The sequence below is a fragment of the Gadus chalcogrammus genome, chromosome 18, assembly GCF_026213295.1.
Source record: "Gadus chalcogrammus isolate NIFS_2021 chromosome 18, NIFS_Gcha_1.0, whole genome shotgun sequence".
Classification (NCBI taxonomy): Eukaryota; Metazoa; Chordata; class Actinopteri; order Gadiformes; family Gadidae; genus Gadus; species Gadus chalcogrammus.
The window spans coordinates 3,369,202-3,379,201 of NC_079429.1; the positions used below are offsets into that span (position 1 = coordinate 3,369,202).

A 10,000-nucleotide genomic window follows, 5' to 3' on the forward strand; every position below is an offset into this window, starting at 1 on the left:
CATCCTCCCTTACTCTCCTAAAAACACCTCTCTTACGCACTTAATGTATGTTGTACTTCCTGGTCACTTCACAATAGTACTTCTAATCTTATCCTGGATATCTATGTTGTACACGGGGAATGGGTTAACCTAGCGATTGTAAGTGTTTAGCGAATCGCTTCTTTGAACGTCCTTACTTGACCAACAGCGATATATTGTTGTTTCTCTTTCTTCTGACAAATGTACTTAGTGCAAGGTCGCTTTGGATAAACGCGTCTGCTAAATGCCTTAAATGTATATGTAGCCTGGGAATCAGGAGAATATGCAAGCTGGTGTTTTATCCGCTCTGGCATGTGTGTCTGGCCCTAGTCCCGGTCAGAGTTCCAGCAGACCTGGATCGGGTCCGACCAATCCGGCTGTGTATCTAATATTGGGCGGGTTCGACACGATGACTGTCAAGAGGAGAGGCCTATGCGATAGGCGTTGAGGCCTTTTCATGTGTCACACGTTCGGTTGCTCCGATTGGTTGAAGGTCTCCCCGATGGCTTCCAGAGGCATTTTGGTCAGCGCCTGTCGGTAACGCCCCCTTGGATATCAAAACGGAACCCAGAAGTACGTTATCTTCAAAATATGAAACACTATGCGTCTCATTTTCACGAGATTAAACAATAATTAAAATACTTTTCTATCTGGTTCATTCCGCAGATAACACTACATTATACACACTTCCCTTCATTAATGATGAAGCGTAGTTCGTTCGTTGGTTTGTTCACATATTCCAGGGCAGAGCGGCCAAGGGGTGACGGGTTTAATCATCGAACCCGGGCGCAGCTCCCCCAGAAATCACGAGTTTGAGAATGTCGTCAAGCAGTGCATCCAAGTGCAAACGCCGGATGAAATGTTTTCTTGAATAAGCAAACCTTTGTTGCCGAGCCATTGTATCTTTAATAATTGGCTGATTGGCATGCACACGGTGAACTCAATCTATCTCCAACCAAGACAGGCTGTTTATGCTCATTTAAATACAACTGGGACTTGGTCTGGCATGATGGTAGATCAGTCAGAGGACTAGATGACTTCCGCTTCAGATTACATAATTAAAGCTTCACCGCATTTTCTCATGGATTTCTCACACACTCTTTACCCCTCTTGACAATTGTGGCCAGCCCCTACTTAGGGGCCGATTCCAAATATTGTAGCAGCATAAAACGTCCAATATCGATATGTCGGCGGGTGTTCAACACGTCGATATATCGGCCATTATCCGATATATATATATCCTGGTACTCTGGGGTGGAGCCACTCCTTGGGATTTGCTGCTCACCCTCCCAGTAACTCTTCAGGCCACAGCAACATCACCTTAAAACCACGAACCTTTGGAACCAATGACCTATAGTATGAGGAGGAGCTACTATCCTCCGCACAGAACACACTCTCAAACTGGGAGTGTTGGGGGTTGTTTACGCGGACGGGCTCGGTAGTTAAAGCATTTAGAGGTTCAACCGCCGCATCAGTTGATGCGGCGGTTGATGGGAGCCGGTAATTACATTGTTTTAATCGGCAACACGCCAGGTCAGCAGCGGGTTAGGTCGGCTTGGTTTCCACGGTGACGCAGCATCCCAGCCAGGGACGCAGCTTGGGGACTCTGGGAAACCGCTGAGCCTGTGACATCATGGTAACACAAGGCGGCCTCGCCGTACCTACTGCTGCACAATGAGTCCATGTCTGCACCCTGGGTTTACACAGGGTCAGTAGCGGTTTATTTAAGGGCAGAGCCAAACTCTGACGGTTTAACGATTAGCTAGTTAGAGAGCGGCTGGTATCGCTACACTGGTCAAAGGTTTGGTTGTTCTGTCTTCCACCCCTCTCTCTGCTTTCCTTCTCTCTCTCCCCCCCCCCCCCCCCCCCCGCGCCATTCCTGTAGTTATATGTTTTGCTTATCTGGCCTTCCACTACTGCATTCTCTCTCTCTCTCTCTCTCTCTCTCTCTCTCTCTCTCTCTCTCTCTCTCTCTCTCTCCTCTCTCTCTCTCTCTCTCTCTCTCTCTCTCTCTCTCTCTCTCTCTCTCTCTCTCTCTCTCTCTCTCTCTCTCTCTGCACAAACTCCACTTCTCTCCCCTGTTATTCCGTTGTTTCCCTCTCATTCGATCGCTCTCACTCCATTTATTATCTCCCTTTAGTTTCTGATCCCCCACTCTCTTGTTCCTCTGGCTGAGATGATGGTTCTCCTGTCCTGACCGCGGTCTGAGCTGTTACATTTTTTAATCCCGAACACATTGCAGAATAATAAGTCATTCTGCCGTACATGCCTCTTCCATTTTAAAACTCGCCCAGGGGTTGTTTCCAATAGCCCTGACACGAGGTCTGCTGTGTTGGGGCCGGCAGCCATCCCTGGTAGCCCATTAAAGGTCATTTTTTGGGGCGGAACCCGGACCCAAGAGTACCACAGGGTCTCGGGGCCCTGTTGGACTGTGAGCCACAAACCACATCCAACCCGCGCTAAAAAAAAGAAAATATTATAAAATTATAACCACTTTTTCCTTTTCATCCGCTCCCTGGAGCCTGTGGGCTTGTGGAGCCCTGCAGTGCTTTACCCTCTCTCTCGGTTTCCCCCCCCTACTTCTTTACACTCGTGTCCCCTTACGCTCTCTCCTTTCATCTCTCTTCCTCTCCGCCTCCATCAATCTCCATGCCTTCTCCTTTGCCCTCTCCCTTTCCCTCGCCCCCTCCCTCTATTCTGAAACCGTACCTGCGGTACCAAAGTCATTAGCGCCAGACACACCCTTGATGTCATCACATAATTACTCACGGAGAAATGGATGGGGCTGCCACAGAAATTACCCTTGTCTCAGCAGTGCTGCCGGGGCTCGGGCTGGGGGTGAGTGTGGCTGGGACGGAGGGGGGGACGGGGGACGGGGACGGGGGGGTTAGCTGGTTGGGTAGTCGCGGTGCCTCAGGTGGCAGACAGTTTAGGCTCCCCAGTGGAACATATCCTGGTGCAATGCTTTCATGCCTGGCCACAAAGGTCAGAGTCTGAGAACGTGGTGTGTGGTGTGTGTGAGAGAGAGAGAGAGAGGCAGTGTGTGTGTGTGTGCGTGCGTGCGTGCGTGCGTGCGTGCGTGCGTGCGTGCGTGCGTGCGTGCGTGCGTGCGTGCGTGCGTGCGTGTGCGTGCGCGCGTGTGTGTGCATTTGTGTGTGTGTGTGTGTGCATATGCGTTTGTGTGTGCGTGCGTGCTTGCGTACGTGCATGTGCGTGCGTGCGTGTGTGTGCGCGTGCGTGTGTGCTCGTTAGAACACAATTTCATTTACACCCAGGCCTGGAACTTTAGTCAGTCTGTCATGAAAAGCACATGCCTGGCAGCGGCTCAACGGCTTGTGGCAGGCGTTCCTCAAAGAGGGAATACGGCTCCGACATCATCCCGCTCCCTCGACGCTTTTTAAGGTCAGAACAACATCTGCACATGAAGTGATGTGGAGACTACAGCTGTCCTCTAAACGGTGATCTATGGTCAAAGGGATTCACTAAAGTGTAAACGGCTGGATTACATTGTTAAATGTGTCATATAAACGAGAGTAAAGAGTTCAACTACCAACCGACGATGCCATCAGGGTGTCCCGACTGTTAGAGAGTCGCCCATCAATCATTGGATTTGATTGGCTGGTTTAAGGTTCTGACCCGCGGAACCAGCCAATCGCCCTGCAGGAGCGGGGGAGGGCGGGCCCTGTGGGCGCTCCGCCCTCCTGTTGTGATCGCTGCGAAGCGTACTATTGGATGTCCTGGTGGAAGGAGTTAAATAAGGAATTCATCGCGGGCCCTGATGCGTCTGGAACATAAATCAAACACACACACACACACACACACACACACACACACACACACACACACACACACACACACACACACACACACACACACACACACACACACACACACACACACACACACACACACACAGGGGCCGACCTCAGTGCTGGCAGCGACAGGGCTCTGACTGGGCCTGACCGTTTGAATTGGACCCAGAGAGGAGTGGACCTGTCATCTGGTCCCGGCCGGTTAGCCCCGGTCGCACCTCAGCTCCTTCTTCATTTCCTCCCAGAGCTGAGGGATGAAATGTGGGCGGAGGCAGCATGCCAGGCTGGGTGATTGATTATCTACAGACTGGCCCGACTGTCGTCGAAACCTGAGGCTGCTAACACACACACACACACACACACACAAACACACACACACACACACGCACACACACACACACGCACACACACTGACCCACACACACACACACACACACACACACACGCACGCACGCACACACAACCACAAACACACATACCGACCCACACCCACACACACTTGCATGTGGATGTGTATGCATACACACACCCACACACACACACACACACACACACACCACACACACACACACACAAACACACATGCACACGTAGACACACACGCAAACACACACATTCACAGACACACAGTTATAGACACAGAGTCACAGATACACACCTGGATATAAAAATAGAAATGTTTCCCTCAGTACCGGGACCAGCTCGGTTACCAGTCAGAAAGTCTCAAAAGTACAGTTCTGTTTCCCCACCAAACCACACGCTGGGATATCTTTCATAATTCTCTTTGTCTCTATCAGACAGACCAGCAGTATCCTACCAGTCCATACTGGTCTGCAAGGATAGCACTGTACAACACAATGTTTAGAAGTGTGTGTGTGTGTGAGGAGAGAGAGAGAGAGAGAGAGAGAGAGAGAGAGAGAGAGAGAGAGAGAGAGAGAGAGAGAGAGAGATGAGAGAGAGAGGAGAGAGAGAGAGAGAGAGAGAGAGAGAGAGAGAGAGAGAGAGAGAGAGAGAGAGAGAACCGTACACGTTACAGGATGTTTAGAAGTGTGAGAAGTTAGCAGAGGAAGATGTTTTTCCCCAGTTCCTCCAGTTTGTTTCTTATTAAAACTGTTGGTGGTCTTCAACACATGAAAATTAACAAGCTATATATCTCTCCCTTGGGGGAGGGGGGCTTTGGCAGTCTCGTATCTATCTGCTGGCCTCCATCATGAGAATATCGGGGCCAATCACAAGCCAAAAAGATATTCTGAATATTAAGAAAAAAGAAAAAGCCTATGGATGCTGCTGGCGTATGGAGGAGAAATGGGAGTCCATAACGAGGCCTGTCCGACCGCTCCAAGCCCCGATGAAGTATGAACACTTGGGGCGAACGGGACGAGCAAGGTCCCCCAAGAAAGTCTTCCAGGCGAAACGCAGATATGGTGAAAAACATGAGCTAACCCGGATAGATTACACACTGGGCTGGAGGAACAACTGGGCCCGTGGACCAGTGAGAGAGAGAGAGAGAGAGAGAGAGAGAGAGAGAGAGAGAGAGAGAGAGAGAGAGAGAGAGAGAGAGAGAGAGAGAGAGAAACAGAGAATGAGCAAGAGAGCAAGAGAGGCGAGAGAGGGCAAGAGAGAGAGCAAGAGCGAGAGAGAATGAGAGCGAGAAGGAGAGCGATACAGGGAGCGGGAGAGTAAGAGCGAGAGAGCAAGAGAGCAAGAGAGCGACGAGAGCGAGAGATGAGAGAAAGAGAGAAAGAGAGACGGAGAGTGAGTGCGTGTGCGTGTCGGGGAACCCAGAGGGAGTTGTGCGCTGAGCTCCACTCTGACCTGGCGGGGTGTGTGAGCCCGGGGGGAGAGCCCGGAGAGAGGCCTTGGGTTTCAGACGGCCTGTTAAACTTATCGGGGCGAGGTCACACAAGTCCAAAAAACCGCCCCGCAGATAAATGTACGGAGGGGGAAAAAAACAAACACTGCGAGCTACACATGTCGGAGGGTCAGCCATGCTAAGCCAACGCAGAACAAAATGACTTTTCCCTCCCGGTACACCGATGATGATAGCTATATCAGAGACCAGGCAACAAACAACTGCTCTATCGATTAACCGTTCCCCTACTGCGCTCCAGAACACGTTGGCCCGCTTCATTCTCGCGTGTCTCAAAACGTCCTTCGACAACATTCTTTAAGGGGTGGACCAAAGAAATGTCTCCACCGGCAATCAGGGCGAGAGAGAGAGAGAGAGAGAGAGAGAGAGAGAGAGAGAGAGAGAGAGAGAGAGAGAGAGAGAGAGAGAGAGAGAGAGGAGAGAGAGAGAGAGAGGAGAGAGAGAGAGAGAGAGAGAGAGAGAGAGAGAGAGAGAGAGAGAGAGAGAGAGAGGCCTCGGACGAAAATGGGATGGGTCACAGCCCGGAGATATCCGATTTCCCGAGGGTTAATGTTGTTCCTAGCGCTTACTTAAAGGAACGCCGTAACTACACAGTCCAAAAATATATTCCTAGCTCAGCTTTCATATGTCTCAGTATGCAGAGAGCAGGCTGCTCGTGATGACAGAGAGACAGAAGGACAGAGGGAGAGAGACAGAGAGAGAGGGAGAGAGTCATGTCAGCTGTAGCGACAGAGCTGTCTTAAAAATATACTGCCTGACAAGCCAAGTGTGTCAACTATCAGAGCACATTGTTCACAAGTGATACCATCCCGCCGCACATCGAGACAGCTCAGATATAGAAAACCAGGAAATGTTGAGGAGGAGAAGAAGAAGAAGAAGAAGAAGAAGAAGAAGAAGAAGAAGAAGAAGAAGAAGAAGAAGAAGAAGAAGAAGAAGAAGAAGAAGAAGAAGAAGAAGAAGAAGAAGAAGAAGAATGAGGAGGAGAAGGAAAGAGGGAGACATTGAGACTGAAACTCTGGACTGAAAGTCTGAAAATATGTTTTCACTAATTTATCTTGAAAAGACCCAACAATTTACCTCCCACTATCTACTGATCTGATGAGTTGATCTACATGAGCAGCCCAGGGACATTACTATAATAAACACATTTAAATGTTTAAAAGGGTGGAAAATAGCCCGGGAACCTCAGCGGGATGGCGCACAGAAGAGATCGGCTGCCACACTCATCTCCAATGACCGATACAGACAATCTTTTTCTCTTTAAAAACCAAAGTGTGTGCCATTACAGACAATCTTTTCTCTTTAAAAAGCCACCAAAGTGTCTGGGCAAGGGCCTCTTTGTAACAAGCGGGAGCGATGGAGAAAGGTCACTAGAAAATGACTTTCTTTCCAAAAAGAACACTCTAACTGGGAGGCAGTGAGGTCGCAGTGCTGTTTCTGCCTGCCTATAAATGTGTACCCATTGTCTATGAAATGTTTATGAGCCCCCCGTTGACACTGGTGGTCCTACAGGCGTCCGTCCCCCCGTCCACCCCCGTCCCCCTGGTCCCAGTCAGACCAGGAGAACCCGGGACCACCAGAAAGGCTTCCTCCCTATGCCTTGTCTCTGGCCTCTTCACCTCATCTGTAGTCATGGAGCAGAGGCGAAGCCATGGGTCTGAAGTCTTGTGGATGGGTGAAGGTCTGGATCAAATGAAGCCCCCTAGGACCAGACTAGTGTGTGGTTCCTTTAACGGCCTCTAGGTGGCGCGTGTGTGGTGGGATGCGAAAAGACTGGACACCATTCTAAGTCAACAGAAAATTGTGTTAGGATTCTCGTAATGAAGCGAATGCGTATTTCTGGGTTGGTTAGAGTCTTTCAGTGGCTGGTTCCTCTCCATATCGTTTATTTTTGAGAGGTCGAGTTTGACAGTTTTACTTCATCAAAAAGATATTAGGGCTTGAAAATGAGTTTTGCCGCTAGAGTGAGTGGAGGCCAACCAATCCTCACACTTAAATTGGCCAAATGTGGATCGTTTCCACCGCTGGACGCAGAACGTGTCAACCAACAGCTGCGCCCATAACGTGAAATCTACGACTTCACTACGATTGAGAGTAAAGCGACGGGTGAAGTCTCCTCTCTACTTCCATATTTTTGTACGGTATGGTAAATGGACTGCATTTATACAGCACTTTTCTAACCATTGGCCACTCAATGCACTCGACAATATTGCCTGACATTCACGTACACATTCACGCACCGGCGGCGATGTCAATCACGAAGGGGCGACAGCCGGCTCGTCGGGAGCAGTCAGGGCGAGGCGTCTCGCTCAGGGACACACATCGACACTCCGCTAGGAGGAACCGGGGATCGAGCCATCAAACTCCGGGTTACCAGCCACCCCGCTCTACCTCCGCCCCTGAAGGCTCCTCCGCCATCTTCAAAGCTGATGACCTGACCCTAAGCTGGTATGTGGCCTCCCTTCACTTCGGCCTTGTTTACGCTCCGTCAGACACCTTCATGTCTAAGGGGTTCCCACAGTAGGGGGGCTCCCAAGACGTCGACCACTGCGTTCACCCCACATATGTTCTCAAAGAGGGATGGAAGCGGGCCCCTGGGGGCCGTTCACTTATCGTAAAGCACTGAACCTGAGTGGCCGTGGGTCCCCTGCTCCCAGGGGTGGGGCCCCCCAAGGGCCAAGGGATAGGAGGGTGCGGCACACTGCGTTTCCCACACACATCACAGCCGGCCAAGTAAACACTCACTCATTATGAGTGTGCATGACTAAAGGAACATGCAAGCCTCTCGAACACACACACACACACACACACACACACACACACACACACACACACACACACACACACACACACACACACACACACACACACACACACACACACACACACACACACACACACACACACACACACACAAAGATGTTCAACCCAGCATGTGAACACACACATACCTACACACACAAACATGTTGAACCCAACATGAGGACACTCACACGCATACACACACACACACAAACATGCAGACACATATTCAACCCAGCATGCGCACACACACACACACACACACACACACACACACACACACACACACACACACACACACACACACACACACACACACACACACACACACACACACACACACACACACACACACACACACACACACACACACACACACACACACACACACACACACACACAGTCTGGTGCTGACGTTTCCTTAGCCGCGGTACTTCAGATTGTTACCGGAACCGTTCAGCATAATTGCTGGAGGTCTGCCTCACGTGGTCTTATCTATCCGCTCACGTTTTCCACAGCCACATTACAGCAATACATCCGTTTCTCTCATGCCATGCTATTGTGTGACCTGAGAGAGAACCGATGTTAAAAAAAAAAAGATTCAATTAAACCATGATTAAAGGCGCTCTTGGGGGAATAAGTGGCGTCGCGTATTATCAAGACAGCTTCGGTGTCATTTGCAATACAGCATGTCTTTAATTCTGAGGAGTGGAAAGTGGATGGGGGGGTGCACGTTTGGGGAGGCGGGGGGGCTGTGGGGCTGTGGGGGGCACTGTAATGATTTATTATGTTCTCAACATAAAGTTGCCGGGGACGCTAAGTGAAAGCATTTATTCACGAACAGAGCTGTCAGTATGCTTCTGTTGATAACCACTGACCAGAAAAAACATTGATGAAAAAAGACTGCAGTATAATGAATTAGAATAGAAAAGTATAGCATAAACAATCATTATAATATTTCTAATCATCGTCATTATCATCATCATTATCATCGTTGTCATCTTCCAAGAAATACTGACAATAATTGTAACAATATAAAATATGGTGCAACCGACTTCTGGAAAAGTGAGCTATGGTCATCAAAGTACCGCACACCACCCACTGAACGCAAACTCTTCTCGCCCCCCACCCCGAAGTTCAACATGTTTTAAATTCGGTGGTGTAAACCCTGGCAAATTTGTTACTATACAATGCATTCAAAACGAATGTGTGTGTGCGTGTGTGTGTGTGTGTGTGTGTGTGTGTGTGTGTGTGTGTGTGTGTGTGTGTGTGTGTGTGCGTGCGTGCGTGCGTGCGTGCGTGCGTGCGTGCGTGTGTGTGCGTGCGCGCGCACATGTATACCACCTTGGGCTGAATCACATAGTAATACAAAAGTTATCAAGCTGCTCTTTTTCTGGGAGACAGAACGTCAAGGCTGGGGGGTCATTGGTGGTCTTGCTCGGGTTTACGCGTTTGCATTACGCTTAGAATCTGCGCTGGAGTCGGAAACACTCTCAGT

At 49.8% G+C, this 10,000-nt stretch overlaps 1 protein-coding gene across 1 annotated transcript in view; it reads right to left on the reverse strand.

Moving 5' to 3' along the window:
• The window catches only part of LOC130371738 (disintegrin and metalloproteinase domain-containing protein 12-like), a 73,415-nt gene that overhangs the window by 62,823 nt on the left and 592 nt on the right, over positions 1–10,000 (reverse strand). The gene's annotated exons all lie outside the window — the stretch shown is intronic.